The sequence below is a fragment of the Pelophylax lessonae genome (genome assembly GCF_965119305.1).
Source record: "Pelophylax lessonae genome assembly, chromosome: 7".
NCBI lineage: Eukaryota > Metazoa > Chordata > Amphibia > Anura > Ranidae > Pelophylax > Pelophylax lessonae.
In genome coordinates, this window is record NC_138774.1 from 232,725,906 (window position 1) to 232,744,729 (window position 18,824).

General features: G+C 46.1%; 1 protein-coding gene across 1 annotated transcript in view; it reads right to left on the bottom strand.

Annotated features, from left to right (window-relative positions):
* WNK3 (WNK lysine deficient protein kinase 3) overlaps positions 1–11,081 on the bottom strand; it is a 255,126-nt gene extending 244,045 nt beyond the window's left edge. Inside the window, exon 1 of the mRNA XM_082264431.1 lies at positions 10,878–11,081. The gene's annotated coding sequence lies outside the window, so the exon portion shown is untranslated. The remainder of the gene's footprint in view (positions 1–10,877) is intronic.
* Between the last annotated feature and the right edge of the window lie 7,743 nt (positions 11,082–18,824).

Genomic DNA, 18,824 nt, shown 5'->3' on the forward strand with positions numbered 1-18,824 from the left:
AAAAACGCCTGGTGCCACACTGAAAACCCATCGCATTCGCACCACCTTGATTGGTCACAGTATGGCGTCACACCCGGTTCCGTCACTTCCTGTTTCGGCCAAGCCACGCCCCAACACATTTTATCATAATTGACTTTCTGAAGGTTATCTTGTGACTTTTAAAGACTAACTATTGGCAAAACAAGGACACCATTCATCCCCTAGCTTCCACCCCAAACTCATTTATGACTAAAATAAAAGCCCCTTAAAGCCATGATCACAGGTCCCTCCAGTCCGGAATCTTCTCTCCTCTTCTCTTTATATCTGGCAGGGCCCTTCTTTGGGTGTTTTAGGACACTGCCTGCACGAGATCTACGCTTCCAGTTGGCTGTCCAGGACAAGGGTCCTCTTAAACTTCAGAAGAGGAGGGACATCATTGTGATAGGACTATCTGGGACAGAACGGTGTGGGCACATCATTAGCACTGAATCAGAGGTCTCCACACCAGGAATAGACGCTAGCAGAGGTCCCAGTTGGCAGACTTAAGAGGTTATACCTTGCTTCACAAGGGGGAAAAAAAAAAGAAAAGAACATTCAGACAGTTGAAAAAAAGGGGGGGGGGGGTCATATTTTGACGACAGAAAGGTTTCCCAACTTCAGGCAAAACATGACCCAGTTCCATCCACTTCATCCCACCTCCCTCTTAACCAGTGGTTCTCAACTCCGGTCCTCAGGGCACACTAACAGGCCAGGTTTGCAAGATAACTGAAATACATCCCAGGTGATATAATTTGCTGCTCAGTGATTGCAGTACTCTAGTCTGCATTCCCCCAAGGTAATACTTAAAAATCTGGCCTGTTAGCGGGTACTGAGGACTGGAGTTGAGAACCACTGCTCTAACCCATGCTGCAAAATGTTCTGCTTCTTCTCACCTGCTTAAGAAAATTGCACTCACTTAGTTCCCCTATCCAGGTCCCTCGCTGCCACTGTTTCTGGGAGCATAGGACCACAATCCAGCACTGCAGATTCACCAGAGAATGTCCGTCCCTACAGTCACACTGCCATGACATTACATCTCTTCTGGATCCTGAGAGGAACCCTCTGCTTACCAGCCAACAGGAAGTGTGTATGTCATGCAGCCAATAATATCTGAAGAAGGACCCCGCAGATTGTAAATCAGAAGAAAGGAGAAGGCTCAGGAAGATGGACACACCACTGAAGGCTCAGGAAGATGGACACACCACTGAAGGCTCAGGAAGATGGTCACACCACTGAAGGCTCAGGAAGATGGTCACACCACTGAAGGCTCAGGAAGATGGTCACACCACTGAAGGCTCAGGAAGATGGTCACACCACTGAAGGCTCAGGAAGATGGACACACCACTGAAGGCTCAGGAAGATGGTCACACCACTGAAGGCTCAGGAAGATGGTCACACCACTGAAGGCTCAGGAAGATGGTCACACCACTGAAGGCTCAGGAAGATGGTCACACCACTGAAGGCTCAGGAAGATGGTCACACCACTGAAGGCTCAGGAAGATGGTCACACCACTGAAGGCTCAGGAAGATGGTCACACCACTGAAGGCTCAGGAAGATGGTCACACCACTGAAGGCTCAGGAAGATGGTCACACCACTGAAGGCTCAGGAAGATGGACACACCACTGAAGGCTCAGGAAGATGGTCACACCACTGAAGGCTCAGGAAGATGGTCACACCACTGAAGGCTCGGGAAGATGGTCACACCACTGAAGGCTCGGGAAGATGGTCACACCACTGAAGGCTCGGGAAGATGGTCACACCACTGAAGGCTCAGGAAGATGGTCACACCACTGAAGGCTCAGGAAGATGGTCACACCACTGAAGGCTCAGGAAGATGGTCACACCACTGAAGGCTCAGGAAGATGGTCACACCACTGAAGGCTCAGGAAGATGGTCACACCACTGAAGGCTCAGGAAGATGGTCACACCACTGAAGGCTCAGGAAGATGGTCACACCACTGAAGGCTCAGGAAGATGGTCACACCACTGAAGGCTCAGGAAGATGGTCACACCACTGAAGGCTCAGGAAGATGGTCACACCACTGAAGGCTCAGGAAGATGGTCACACCACTGAAGGCTCAGGAAGATGGTCACACCACTGAAGGCTCAGGAAGATGGACACACCACTGAAGGCTCAGGAAGATGGTCACACCACTGAAGGCTCAGGAAGATGGACACACCACTGAAGGCTCAGGAAGATGGTCACACCACTGAAGGCTCAGGAAGATGGTCACACCACTGAAGGCTCAGGAAGATGGTCACACCACTGAAGGCTCAGGAAGATGGTCACACCACTGAAGGCTCAGGAAGATGGTCACACCACTGAAGGCTCAGGAAGATGGACACACCACTGAAGGCTCAGGAAGATGGTCACACCACTGAAGGCTCAGGAAGATGGACACACCACTGAAGGCTCAGGAAGATGGTCACACCACTGAAGGCTCAGGAAGATGGACACACGACTGTGGCTTCAGGGATATAAAAAGGGCCTTTGAAGAGATTTTTTTCCTGCATTCCAGAGATCAGTTAGCGGGGGTGGGGGAAGAGTGAACTTTATCCCAGAGACAGGCTTTTAAGTAGCAACTTTACTTTTGTTGAGAAAAAAGAAAAAAACAATCCCTTGTGGATGATCAATGTACATTGCAGGGATTTTAACAAACTTGTTTTGCAGATTCCTACCTTTTCTGCCCTAAAGGAATAGCTCTTTGTTAGATCATGTCTTGTACAGGACTGATCCTAAATGCAAGTGACATTTTCATTTTGTGATCAGCTGATGCACTTGCAGGGCTCTAATAAGAGTGGCAGGGTCTGCATCCCTATAGAAGTAAATGACCCTTCAGGCTTCATTCACACGTGTGCAACTTTAAAATTGGTGCGATTTCCTCTGCAACTTTGTCGTTCAGCCTTTTTTTTTTTCTAACCAATTCCGAATTTTCTGAATGGTCAGAATTAAAAATCGGTGGAAAATTGATCAACCGATTGAAATTCTGTGTGAAAGAAAAGCTGGTTAAGAAATGGGCGGGGAAGCCAGCCACCGCCGCGCCCTTAACAACCGATGACTCATCAGCTGTCAGTGATTTTCCCCACTGACAGCTGAATGTAAAAAAAAAAGAATGCAGGCAATTTAAAATAAAAAATGTGGGGTCCCTCTTCCCATGCAGTCCAGGCCCTTTGGGTGTAGTATGGATTTTAAGGGAAACCCTGCACCAAAATGAAAAAAAATAAAATAAAAAGCGTGGGACCCCCCGTAATCCATACCAGACCCTTATCCGAGCATGTAGCCCGGCAGGTCAGGAAAAGAGGGGGGCGGGGTGATCGAGCCCCCCCCACTCTTGAACCGTACCAGGCCACAAAGCACCTTGTCCCCATTTTGATAGGGACAAGGCCCTCTTCCCCACAATTCTAGAGGGTGGTTGTGGGGGTCTGCGGGTGGGGGGGTGGGGCTTATCAGAATTTGGAAGCCCCCCTATACCAAGCAGGCCCCCAGATCCCGGGGCCCCCTATGTGAATGACTATTCAGATTGTTCTGAAAATGTGGAACTCATGAGATAATAAAAAAAAAAATGAACAAATTTTAAATTTTTGCACGCATCAAAATATCATCTATATGATGCAGGTGCAATTATCATGCAATTTTGAGGGTTTACATTGAGGTCTATGGACCTCAAGTCGCATGAAAGTTGGACCAAAGTAGTGAAGAAACTACCCTGAAGTCGCACAGATATGAACGGTACTAAGAGAAACAGGAGCTGCACTCGAGTCAAAAGTCACATGACAAGTCGCACAAGTGTGAAAAGAGCCTAAAGGAGCATTTCACCGAAACTGAAATTTCTGTTACAGAGGATGCCTAAAATCTTGCATTTAGTGCAAACTTCTGGGAAAATCATTGAGCCAATCAAACAATCAAGTGACATTAATGGGGGCGTTCCATGCACCAACTGTGTACGGAACACATCCAGACAGCCACATTACATTGAATGTCACAGAAACTTACAGAGCTGCAGATAGAAAGCGAAAGGTACATTTTTATTAGCAATAAGGCTGGGTTCACACAGCAATACACAGCAATGGACAGCTGCCAGAGTGCTCTACTGCTCTGGCAAGTGGCAACTATCTGTTCCTGACTCCAGTAGGGGGCAGTGTGGTGCGAGATTCAGCACATCACATGGCTCCTTTTTTTGTTTTTGGCACAAACTTTATTTGAAGTGTACAAAACGTGCACTTCATTCACGGTGCTGTACAGTGCTCTGCGATAATGACTGCATTTTATCGCAGAACACTGCAGCCCAGCTCTGCACTGTGTTGCAGTGTGAATAGGACACACAGGTAACAATTGTTTTCTGTGTGTCCTTGCAGTGACAGGTGTTTTACAATGAAATAAAACATGGGTGCTCAACCTGTGGTCCTCCAGCTGCGACTGAACTACAAGTCCCATGAGGCACTGCAAGGCTGACAGGTACAAGCATGACTCCCAAAGGCTGAGGCATGATGGGACTTGTAGTCCCCCAATAGCTGGAGGGCCACAGGTCTAAACGTCTGTCACTGCACTATGTGTGAAATAGCCCTAAATTACAAACATGGCTTGTGTCATTATTGCATAAGCTGGATTTGTTCTTTTTTCCCCCCCACAAAAGTGGAGTTATCCTTTTCCATATCAAACCTACAGTGCTGAACAATCACTATCACACTTCTGTAATCCTTACAACACAATGTAATGTGATAACAAAACAAATGCAAGAGCAGGGGGTGTCATGTGTGAAAGAATCAATGGCTGGTTTGGCAGGCGAAGGCGCACCATATGCAACAGTATCTTCTGTGTCAAGTCCACCAAACAGAAAAGTGCAAGAATGAGGGGGGGGGGGGGGGGGGAGAAAAGTAGACTGGAGACAGAGCAGGCGGCACTGACAAAGCGCTTTGCCTAGATATCCCTGCTTAAGCTTTCAGCGGCAAGGCTTTGTAAACTGGCAAACACTTATCTGCACCAAGAGAAACATTTCGGAAAATGCATTACAAAATAAAAAAGGCAGACGGCGGAAACCGGTTATCATTTTAACTCCAATGACATTTAATCACACTCAGGAACCTCAATCAATGCAAATGACATAACTTATTCATTACACGAGGCAACCATACAAAAAGGTGGAGTTTAGCTTATAAATAAAAAACAAAAACCAGAAAGAAATCCACGCTGACTCCGGACGGCAATAATCCCACGGTGCCAGGCCGCTGGGCTTCCATTTAAAGGTGATAGACGGCATTATGGAGACATAAAGAGTGCGCTTGTTCAATCATTAGCCAAATAATTGCTTTGTTCACAGTGTAAATAAAGATAACGCTAATCGCCAAGATTTATCAATTATACTGAACAGAACTTCTGCAGAATAGTGCAACACCTATACTATGTACACATCCCACACATTATAAAGATGGCATTCCAGGCAATACAAGGAAAACTGAAATAAGAGAATAATGCAGTTAAAGCGGTATTCTAGTGAAAGGTGGAACTCTGCTCTACAGGTAAGATTATCAAAAGTCTCACCTGTAGGACAAAGAAAACCGCCTGAATCTGTTCCATTTATTAGATATTGACAATGGCTCCAGCCAATTAAATCTCTGCTACATGCGCAGTATTCTCTGCATTCACAGGACACTGAGTGTGCCATGAATACAGGGGGCGCTGTGCCACGAGTCACGCCAACCCAGCCTGGCCATTCAAACAGCCAGAGAGCAAAATACCCAGAAGAGATGAAAGTGGTGGGAGCGGTGACAGGTCCGTGCCCAAGGGTCCCTTCTGGAAGGCACATTATGGCATGCATCTGCAGGGGGGGCATTTTAAACGGACATTAAGTGCCGGTTCACACTAATACCACTTGTCAGGCGACTTGGTCAGCCTGGCAAGTCGTGCACCGTCGCAGTCCATTTAGTACAGGAACGGTTCTAACAGGAGCGGCACAAGTCGCTCCGACTTAGAAAAAGGGTCTTGTACTACTTCGGGGCGACCTGGAGGCGACTTGCATAGACATTCATTTTATGAAGTCCATGCAAGTCGTGCTGCACGCGACTTCACAGGTCGCCCCCTAAGTCGGAGCGACCTAGTGAGAACCGGCACTACACCAAAAACATAATATTATTATGCACACTGATTCACAATATATTGCAGCATACTAATCATATGTAGTGGCTGCATTCCTTTTCCTTCCTTGGCTTTTTGTCCTCGGCTTTCACCTGGTAATCTGGCCAGTAGCATACCCGTATGAGAGAGAGAGAACTCTGGAGGAATGAGCACAGGAGGCACAGCAGACTGCAGCAGTGTCAGTCTGGGAGGGGGAGGGGAGTGTTAAATGTGTTAGCCCATTTAAATACGCTAACAAATTGACGCCAAACTCCAGCTCACCCTTTATTATCAGTTAAAGCAGTTTTTGGGATAAAGGTTTTACATTAATAAAAGCTGATCGTTTTAGAGCCGGTTCACACTAATCCGACTTGTCAGGCGACTTGGACCAGTAGCTCCCAATGCTGTGCAATGGAACCTTTCTAATCATAGTGACTCAAGTCGCTACGACTTAGAAAAAGGTTCCTGCACTATTTTTTGGCAAAGTCGGAGCGACTTGCATTAACTTCTATTATGAGAAGTCCTTTGCAAGCCATGATGAAGTCGCGCTGCACGGGCGACTTCAAAGTCGCCCGAAGTCAGGCGACTGAGTTGGATTAGTGTGAACCGGCTCTAAAGCACACCCACCAATGTAAAAACAGTTTGTCTCATTCAAGTACACTGATACATTGTGCTAAAGAACTTTGAGAAACAGACTTGCTGCCTAGATCACCAGATGAAAATAGAAGAAAGCCAAAAACAGAAAACGAACATAGACATCACATCTAGGAATTGGTAAGCTGCAATATAGTAAAAGGTTTGCTTTGGGGTTTAATACGGTTTTTAAAGGCTATCTATAGCCAAAAACGTTTCTTTTTTTCTAGTTTGGCATGGAATGGGTAAAGGTTAGAGCCCTTGTCAGGTTTTACAGCTCTCTGGGGATCCCTTAGAAAGATTTCCCCTCACTTCCTTGTTCTGTTGACACCTTGATTACTAGATAGGAAGTGAGGGAAGATATGCAACAAGGAAAACATAAATAAGTAGACAGTTCTATAATTCCCCTTTTATCTCTGCCTGTGTTGCTTATTAATATTTCCCCTCACTCCTCAAGTTTAAACTGTGTCACCAGAACAGGAAGTGAGAGGAAATCCCTCTAAGAGTCCCAGATAGCAGGAAAACCTAACAGGGGTTTTATTCCTTTTCTACTATTTTCAAAAGGAGAACTTTAAATGTGTTTCTACTTATAGGCTGAGCATTTTTGATGCTAAGGGTTACAATTATTCCATAAATGATGCACAGCATATACCCAAAATAGCACTAAACTAACAAAATATAATAGACCAGTAAAATATGCGTGCAAGTACAGAGCTATAAGCAGCATGTAAATCATGTATATACAATGAAACAATCTAATCTCCTTTTTGAAGCATAGGCAGCCCCTTCAAATCCAAAGGAAGACCTCTGTAGACCCTCCCCTCAAAGGGTGGACAGCCCCCTTTAAACTCAGCAGACCTTCCCCTCAAAGGGTGGACAGCCCCTTCAAGCTCAGTAGACACTCCTCTTGGAGGGTGGACAGCCTGTTACAACTCAGCAGATCATCCCCTCAAAGGGAGGACAGCCGCATCAAACTTTTGAAGAGTGGACAGTCCCTTTAAACCAAACAGAATCTCCCATCAGATATGTGGATAGTTTCTTCAAACGCAATAGGACCTCCACCTAGAGAGTAGACAGCCCCTTCCAACTCAATAGAATCCCAAATAGAAAAGTACACAGCACCTTAACAGAATCTTCCTTTGGTGAATGAACAGCCCCTTCAAACACAACACAGTCTACTAATGAAAGGTGGACAACCACGACAAATTCAATAGAATCTTCCTTTCAAGAGCAGACAGCACCTTCCATTTTAGAATCTCCAGTTAAAAAGTAGGCAGCTCCTTAAAAAACTCAACAGAATCTCCCCATGATGAATGAACAACCACTTCAAACGCAATACTATCTCCCCTGGAATGGTGGACAGCCCAGTCAAATTAAATAGAGTCTTCTCTCTAAGAGCAGATGGCCCCTTACACCTCAATAGAATCTCCCCTTGAAGGGTGGACATCTCCTTCGAATTCAATACAATCTCTTCTCGAAGGGTGGACAGCCCCTTCCAACTCAGTAGCCCCTTCCTCGAAGGGTGGACAGCCCCTTCCAACTCCGTAGCCTCTTTCCTCGAAGGGTGGACAGTCCCTTCCAACTCCGTAGCCCATTCCCTCGAAGTGTGGACAGCCCCTTCCAACTCCTTAGCCCCTTTCCTCAAAGGGTGGACAGCCCCTTCCAACTCCTTAGCCCCTTTCCTCAAAGGGTGGACAGCCCCTTCCAACTCAGTAGCCATTCCCTTGAAGGGTGGACGGCCCCTTCCAACTCAGTAGCCCATTCCCTCGAAGGGTGGACAGCCTCTTCCAACTCAGTAGCCCCTTCATTTAAATGGTGGACAGCCCCTTCCAACACAGTAGCCCCTTCCTGGAAGGGTGGACAGCCTCTTCCAACTCAGTAGCCCCTTCCCTCAAATGGTGGACAGCCCCTTCCAACACAGTAGCCCCTTCCCTCAAAGGGTGGCCAGCCCCTTCCAACTCCATAGAACTTCTAATTGAACAGTGGGCTGCCCCCCTTCCACCTCAACAAAATCTCCCCATTAAGCCAATATACGTGCAATAGTATCTCTCCTCGAAGAGCGAACAGCCTCTTTAACCAAGGTAGAATCTCCCCTCAAAGAGAGGACAGACCCTTCCAACTCGACAGAATCTCCTTCTGAAGAGTAGACTGCCCCTTTAAACTCAATTGAATCTCCCCTTGAAGAGGGGACAGAACCTTAACGCAACAGAATCTCCTTCTAAAGAGTAGACAGACCCCTTCAAACGCAACAGAATCTACCCTCGAAAGGGAGACCACTCAACAGAATTATTTCTCGAAGGGTTGACAGCCTCTTCAAACTTGCAAGAACTTCCCTTTGAAAAGTAGATTGTCTCTTGCAACAGAATCTCCCCCTTAAGAGTTAGCAGTCCCTTTAGACAAGGTAGAATTTATCCACAAAGAGTAGACAGACCCTTTACTTCAACAGACAGACACTCCTTCTGAAGAGAAGACAGTCTCTTCAAACTCAACAGAATCTTCCCTCGAAGGATGGACAGCCTCTCAAGTTTAAGTGGGCTGTCCACCCTTCCTAATAGACTTAAAGGAGCTTTCCACCCCCGAAGGTAAGACTCTGGAGTTTAAACAAATTGTCCAGTCCCCTAAGTGAAGACTATTGGATTTAAAGGAGCTTTCCATCCCCTAAAAGAAGAGCCTACGAGATTTCCACCACCAAAGGAAAGGCCCTCTGAGTGTAAAAGAATTGTTCACCCCCAAGTGAAGATTCTATTGGATTTAAAGGCACTTTCCACCTCCAGAAGAAGAATCTATAGGATTTCAGGAGCTTTCCAGGCCAGAAGGTGAGACTCCTCTGAGTGTGAAGGAGCTTTCCACCCCTCTATCAGACTATGGAAAGAACTGAAGACAAGCCAAGAATGCAGAAGTCGGATGAGATGAGGACTTGTCCCTCCAGTACAGGGACATTGTACCCAGTGTGATGTCTATAGATGAGGAGTCCCCCCAGTACAGGGACATTGTACCCAGTGTGATGTCTATGGAGAGATCGGTGATGAGGAGTCCCTCCAGTACAGGGACATTGTACCCAGTGTGATGTCTATGGAGATGAGTGAGGGATGAGGAGTCCCCCCGACTACAGGGACTTTGTACCCAGTGCGATGTCTATAGATGAGGAGTCCCCCCAGTACAGGGACATTGTACCCAGTGTGATGTCTATGGAGATGAGTGAGGGATGAGGAGTCCCCCCGACTACAGGGACTTTGTACCCAGTGCGATGTCTATAGATGAGGAGTCCCCCCAGTACAGGGACATTGTACCCAGTGTGAGGTCTATGGAGAGATCGGGGATGAGGAGTCCCCCCAGTACAGGGACATTGTACCCAGTGTCATGTCTATAGATGAGGAGTCCCTCCAGTACAGGGACTTTGTACCCAGTGTGATGTCTATAGATGAGGAGTCCCTCCAGTACAGGGACTTTGTACCCAGTGCGATGTCTATAGATGAGGAGTCCCTCCAGTACAGGGACTTTGTACCCAGTGTGATGTCTATGGAGTCCCTCCAGTACAGGGACATTGTACCCAGTGTGATGTCTATGGAGTCCCTCCAGTACAGGGACTTTGTACCCAGTGTGATGTCTATAGATGAGGAGTCCCTCCAGTACAGGGACATTGTACCCAGTGTGATGTCTATGGAGTCCCTCCAGTACAGGGACATTGTACCCAGTGTGATGTCTATAGATGAGGAGTCCCTCCAGTACAGGGACTTTGTACCCAGTGTGATGTCTATGGAGTCCCTCCAGTACAGGGACATTGTACCCAGTGTGATGTCTATGGAGTCCCTCCAGTACAGGGACATTGTACCCAGTGTGATGTCTATAGATGAGGAGTCCCTCCAGTACAGGGACATTGTACCCAGTGTGATGTCTATGGAGTCCCTCCAGTACAGGGACATTGTACCCAGTGTGATGTCTATGGAGTCCCTCCAGTACAGGGACATTGTACCCAGTGTGATGTCTATGGAGTCCCTCCAGTACAGGGACATTGTACCCAGTGTGATGTCTATGGAGAGATCGGTGACACCATGTGATGACACACACATACACAGACAGACATGACCCCTCCCCCATCACACACATCTCACCAGCTTGGTGTCGGGGGTCCCCGGCCGCCCCCCTCTCCTGGTGGTTGTGGGGGGGGGGAGGGGACGATCCGGGAATCCTCTCGGTAGGGGGGGAGGGTTTACGGTACGGAGAGGGGGGCGCCGATTCTATACAGCCGCCGCCTCTCACCTCACACCGACCGACAAGAGCGCGCACGCGGGGGCGAATGGGGCGCGCGCACCTCTCACGCGCGTCCCCGATAACAAAAAAAAAACCGGAGATGAGGGAATAGGATTAATAATTCATACAGGTTTGGGAGGTAAATGAGACCAAACAGGATGAATGGGGGGCAGACAATGGAAGAGGCGGAGGCGCGGCTGGTGTGTGAGGGGAAACCCCGGACCGGCCTATACACACATCATTATACCCCCCCACATACACTGAACGGACAATGAAACGGCTTCTGCGAGCCGTGACGGCGCTACCGTGCCCGCGCTTTACCCCGCTTTCTCGCCGGAGCGCGCACCCTGCTCGCGTCGCGCGCGTGGATGGCTCAACTGCAGCAAGAGGTTTGAGGGGAAGCGCGCGCCCGGCACGGGGGAAGACGTCAAACGCCGGGAGCGGAGGATGCTGGGAGATGTAGTCTGGGCGAGGAGAAGGAGGGGGCCTTACCTGCGATACAAGGGGGGTCGGAGTCGGAGAGCGCTGAGCGGTTCGGGGATTGGCGCTCCTGGTGGACAAAAGTGGTACTACACAGCACTGGTAGAGCCTACTGATCACATATACTGTATAATTCTACTAATCTACGCTTATATAATTCTACTGCTACTAATATTAATCATCATCATTAGCAATAAAATCATAATAATAATAAACAACATCATCATTTATATAATAATGTTATTTCTCAAATAATATTGATAATAATAATCGTAATAACAGCATAATACTACTGAGATTACTTAAACAATTTACCACCGGAGGATTTTGCTGTTTTACGTTCAGGTCACTTTTTGCGATTCGGCGCTGTGCAACTTTAACTGACAATTGCGCGGTCGTGCAACGCCGTACCCAAATAAAATTTACGTCCTTTTTTTCCCCACAAACAGAGCTTTCTTTTGGTGGTATTTGATCACGTCTGCGCTTTTTATTTTTTGCAATATTAACTAGTTCCCATCCGCGCTACAGCCTATATACGGCTGCAGCGTGGACTCGAAATTTCGGGAGGCCGTTTTTAAACGGCCTCCCAGTGACACGCCCCCCGCGCGCTCCCGCGAGCGGGCAGCAGGGAGAATCTGTGTCGGCCGTGTCCCTTGGACACGGCCGATCACAGATCGTGGTGAATGGCCAATCACAGTGGCCATTCACCACGTGATCGGATCATCCAATGAGAGATGATCTCATATGTAAACATATGAGATCATCTCTCATCGCCGGCGCTCCTTCCTCACACGGAGCCTGCAGTGTGAGGAAGGAGGGAGAGCTGCACAGTGCTAGGGACAAAGAGACATGTAATCAGGGCACTGATCACCAGTGCCCTGATTACTAAAAGGTAAAAAACATACACAGTGCCCCCCCATCAGTGCCCACAGTGCCCGCCATCAGTGTCCCCTATCAATGCCCACAATCAGTGCCCATAGTGCTGCCAGTCAGTGCCCATCAGTGCCTGCTCATCTAGGCACTGATAAGCACTGACTGGCAGAACTATGGGCACTGAGTGTGGGCACTGATGGTGCTGCCCATCAGTGCTCATCAGTGCTGCCCATCAGTGCTCATCAGTGCCACCCGTCAGTGTCCATCAGTGCCATCCGCCAGTGCCCATCAGTGCCGCCTCTCAGTGCCGCCCGCCAGTGCCGCCTCTCAGTGCCCAGCAGTGCCACCTCAGTGCCCAGCAGTGCCACCTCTCAGTGCCCAGCAGTGCCGCCTATCAGTGCTCATCAGTGCCGCCTATCAGTGCCACCTATCAGTGCCGCCTATCAGTGCTCATCATTGCGGCATATTAGTACCTCCTCATCAGTGCCCATAAGTGCCACCTCATCAGTGCCCATAAGTGCCACCTCATCAGTGCCCATAAGTGCCACCTCATCAGTGCCCATCAGTGCAGCCTATCAGTGCCCATCAGTGCCGCCTCATCAGCGCCCTTCAGTGAAGGAGAACATTTTTTTTTCAAAATTTACTCACAGAAAATAAGAAAAACTTTTTTTTTTTTTTCAAAATTTTCTGTTTTTATTCTTTTTTTTTGTAAAAAATAAAAAACCCAGAGATGATTAAAAACCACCAAAAGAAAGCTCTATTTGTGTGAAAAAAATGATAAAAATTTCAAATGGGTACAGTGTAGCATGACCGCGCAATTGTCAGTCAAAGTGTGACAGCGCTGAAAGCTGAAAATTAGCCTGGATGGGAAGGGTGTTTAAGTGCACAGTAGGCAAGTGGTTAATAAAAAAATTCGAAAATTTTGAAAAAACAACAATATTTTTCTACTTTGACAGTTAAAAAATATCCAATATATTCAATTTTTGGTCATATATTTAGGCCAAAATGTATTTAGCTACATGTCTTTGACAAAAAAATTCTTAATGAGCGTATTTTTAACCGCTTTAAGACCGGAAGATTTTACCCCATTCCTGACCAGGCCATATTTTGCGATTCGGCACTGTGTTACTTTAACGGACAATTGCGCGGTTGTGCGACGCTGTACTCAAAATAAATTGATGTCTTTTTTTTCCCCACAAACAGAGCTTTCTTTTGGTGGTATTTGATCACCTGTGCGATTTTTACTTTTTGCGCTATGACACTGGCAGGGAAGGGGTTCATTTTTATTGGTGATCAAGGGGTTAATGTATGCCTGGTGCTTACTAGCGTGTGTTGGGGGAGGGGACTATGTGACACAGGCACAGATCGCAGGTTCAGCTATGCTGAATCCTGTAATCTGTCCCTGCCTGTCACTTAGGAGATCCGCCCGCTTTGTTTACACAAGCGGGCGTATTTCCACACTCGATCCCCGATGATCAGGGAAGAGCGGCGGTGATCACCGCATCTCTTCCCCTGGCCCGACTCCCGCTGTGACTGAAAACAGCGGGAGCGAGCCTCCGGCGGCGCGAACGTGCAGCCCACAAGGGGAGGAGTCCAGCAACGTAGGTCTACATCGCTGGACGATATCGAGCCACTTTGCCGCAGTGCGGTCAACGTGACCGGTCGGCAAGTGGTTAAAAAAAAATACTATTAGCAATAATAATTATAATTACATTAACAATAATAAAAACAGTAATATTCATAATTTATATTATTATTGTTTTTATTATCATTTTTACAAACTGAATAATAAACTATTATTAAATATGATATTACTACAATATTGACATTAATAATTTATTATTGTTATTATTATTCACATTAGGGCTCTTTCACACGGATGTTCCGTATGTCCGTATATGACCCCATCCGTTTGCGGGTGATATACGGACATAATGCTTGTCAATGGGATTGAGGATGTCAGCGGATGACCATCCACTGACATCCGATTTTCCTCCTTTCAGCTCTGTTCTGTTTTTTGGAACGGAACAGAACCCTATTTTTCCTCCGTTAAAAAAACGGAAAGGAAGCAAAATCGGATGTCAGCGGTGTCATCCACTGACATCCGCAGTGCCCATAGACTAACATTATGTCCGTATATCATCCGCAAACAGATTGGATGATATGCGGACATACGGACCGGATGACACAAGTGTCACCCATGTCCGTAAAAAAAAAAAAAAGGTGCCGCAGCGGAGGAGAAAATCGGAGCGGCCGTGTGAAAGAGCCCTTAATCATAAATAATATTATATTATCATCAGTGGTAAAATATTAGTTCTACATTTCTATTATTTTTAACAATAATAATGATAATAGTATAAATATAATATTGACATTAATTATTTATTATCATTACTATTATTCACATTAATCATAAATAGTGTTATAATATTAGTATTACATTTTATTATTTTTAACAATAATAATGATAATAATAATATAAATATAATATTGATGATAATTATAATATATAATTAATATTACTACTATTATTTACATGAAAACAATAATAAAACTGATATTATTAAAAAAAATATTATTATCATCAGTATTATAATATTAGTATTCTATTAGTATTATTATTAACAATAATATTAATAATAACAATAATATGAATATAATATTATTACTATTCTTATTATTTTTGTAACAATAATAATAATTATTATTATTTTTAGTAGTAATAATAATATAATCAGTATTATTGTTATTGTTTTAATTATTATTATTAGTGTTGTTATTATTACGAGTATTATAATATTAGTATTATTAGTAGTAGTCATTCTTGGTAGGTTTATTTTAACAGTTAGATACAGAATAACAACAAAAATATCCAGAAAAGCACATTTAAAAAAGTTATAAATTGATTTCCATTTTATTGAGTGAAATAAGTATTTGATTCCCTATCAATCAGAAAGATTTCTGACTCCCAAGTGTCTTCTATACAGGTAGAGGTACAGGTAATGAGCTGAGATTAGGAGCACTCTATTAAAGGGAGTGCTCCTAATCTCAGCTTGTTACCTGTATGAAAGACACCTGTCCACAGAAGCAATCAGTCAGATTCCAATCTCTCCACCAAGACCAAGACCAAGGAGCTGTCCAAGGATGTCAGGGACAAGACTGTACACCTACACAAGGCTGGAATGGGCTACAAGACCATCACCAAGTGGCTTGGTGCGAGGGTGACAACAGTTGGTGCAATTATTCGCAAATGGAAATGACACGAAATAAATGTCAATCTCCCTTGGTCTGGCTTTCCACACAAGATCTCACTTTGCGGAGTTTCAATGATCATGAGAACGGTGAGGAATCAGCCCTGAACTACACAGGAGAATCTTGTCATTATTTTAAGACAGCTAGGACCATAATCACCAAGAAAACAATTGGTTTCACACTACGCCATGAAGGACTGAAATCCTGCAGCGCCTGCAAGGTCCCCCTGCTCAAGAGGGCACATGTACAGGCCTGTCTAAAGTTTGCTAATGAACACATCTGAGTGATTCAGAGGAGAACTGGGTGAAGGTGTTGTGGTCAAATGAGACCAAAATTGAGCTCTTTGGCATCAACTCAACTTGTCGTGTTTGGAGGAGTAGGAATGATGTCTATGACCCCAAGAACACCATCCCCACCATAAAACATGGATGTGGAAACATTATGCTTTGGGGTTGTTTTTCTGCTAAGGGGACAGGAAAACTTCACGGATTATGGATGAGGCCATGTACTGTCAAAGTTTGGGTGAGAACCTTCCAGGGCATTGAAAAAATGCCAGGGCATTGAAAACAGGTCGTGGATGGGTATTCCAGCATAACAATGACCCAAAACACACGGTCAAGGCAACAAAGGAGTGGCTCAAGAAGAAGCACATTAAGGTCCCAGAGTGGCCTAGCCAGTCTCCAGACCCTAATCCCATAGAAAATATGTGTCGAGAGCTGAAGGTTTGAGTTACCAAACTTCGGGCTTGAAACCTTAGTGACTTTGAGAGGATTTGCAAAGAGGAGTGGGACAAAATCCCTCCTGAGATGTGTGCAAACCTGGCGCCAACCACAAGAAACGTCTGACCTCTGTGATTGCCAACAAAGGTTTTGCCACCAAGTACCAAGTCATGTTTTGCAAAGTCAAATACTTATTTCAATCATTAAACTGCAAATCAATTTATAACTTTTTTGAAATGCGTTTTTCTGGATTTTTTTGTTGTTTAAAATAAACCTACCATTTACATTATTGACTGATCATTTTTTTGTCAGTGGGCAAAAGTACAAAATCAGCAGGGGATAAAATACTTTATTCCCTCACTCACATTCTATCTATCTATCTATCTATCTATCTATCTATCTATCTATCTATCTATCTATCTATCTATCTATCTATCTATCTATCTATCTATCTATCTATCTATCTATCTATCTATCTATCTATCTATCTATCTATCTATCTATCTATCTATCTATCTATCTATCTATCTATCTATCTATCTATCTATCTATCTATCTATCTATCTATCTATCATGTCATTATTATTATATATTATTTTTTTTATAATATTATAAACACTTTGAAAACACATCAGGACTCAATGGGGAAAAATATAATTTTGGATATCTATGCTGATATAGGTTCCTTGGGCTGCCTTCGGAAGGGAAGGGGGGGGGGGGAGGGGGCGAGTGCACCGCATGATTAAACAGACCAGGGTTCTTCTGCTTACCCGGCGCGGCTGCTGTAATGTGAATTCCCACCTCCTGGACCGCCGCAAACCTATGATAGACAGCACACTGGTGACGTCTATCATAGGAGCCGGTCCAGGAAGCGGGACTTCTCATTACAGTGACTGCACCGGGTAAGCAGAATAACTCTGCTCTGTTTAATCATGCGGCGCTCTAATCCCCATACACTGGTCACTCTGCATTGATGGGGGCACACTGGTCACTGGTCACTCTGCATTTATTGGGGCACACTGGTCACTCTGCATTGATGGGGCACACTGGTCACGGGTCACTCTGCATTGATGGGGGCACACTGCTCACGGGTCACTCTGCATTGATGGGGCCACACTGGTCACTCTGCATTGATGAGGGCACACTGGTCACTGGTCACTCCGCATTGATGGGGGCACACTGGTCACTCTGCATTGATGGGGTCACACTGGTCACTCTGCATTGATGGAGACACATTGGTCACTCTGCATTGATGGGGGCACACTGGTCACTCTGCATTGATGGGGGCACACTGGTCACTGGTCACTCTGCATTGATGGGGGCACTGGTCACTCTGCATTCATGGGGCACTGGTCACTCCGCATTGATGGGGGCACACTGGTCACTCTGCATTGATGGGGGCACACTGGTCACTGGTAACTCTGCATTGATGGGAGCACACTGGTCACTCTGCATTGATGCAAACACTGGTTACTGGTCACTCTGCATTCATGGGGCACTGGTCACTTTGCATTGATGGGGGCACACTGGTCACTCTGCATTGATGGGGGCACTGGTCACTCTGCATTGATGGGGCATTGGTGACTGGTCACTCTGCTTTGATGGGGCACTGGTCACTCTGCATTGATGGGGGCACACTGGTCACTCTGCATTGATGAGGGCACACTGGTCACTCTGCATTGATGGGGGCACTGGTCACTGGTCACTCTGCATTGATGGGGCATTGATGACTGGTCACTCTGCATTGATGGGGCATTGGTCACTCTGCATTGATGGGGGCACACTGGTCACTGGTCACTCTGCATTGATGAGGGCACACTGGTCACTGGTCACTCTGCATTGATGGGGGCACACTTTTCACTGGTCACTCTGCATTGATGGGGCATTGATGACTGGTCACTCTGCATTGATGGGGCATTGGTCATTCTGCATTGATGGGGACACTGGTCACTGATCACTCTGCATTGATGCGGGCACTGGTTACTGGTCACTCTGCATTGATGGGGCACTGGTCACTTTGCATTGATGGGGGCACTGGTCACTCTGCATTGATGGGGCATTGGTGACTGGTCACTCTGCTTTGATGGGGCACTGGTCACTCTGCATTGATGGGGGCGCACTGGTCAATGGTCACTCTGCATTGATGAGGGCACACTGGTCACTCTGCATTGATGGGGCACACTGGTCACTGGTCACTCTGCATTGATGGGGGCACTGGCCACTGGTCAATCTGCATTGATGGGGCACTGGTCACTCTGCATTGATGGGGGCACTGGTCACTCTGCATTGATGGGGCTTTGATGACTGGTCACTCTGCATTGGGGCACTGGTCACTCTGCATTGATGAGGGCACACTGGTCACTGGTCACTCTGCATTGATGGGGGCACACTTGTCACTGGTAACTCTGCATTGATGAGGTCACTGGTAACTCTGCATTGATGAGGTCACTGGTCACTGATCACTCTGCATTAATGGGGGCACTT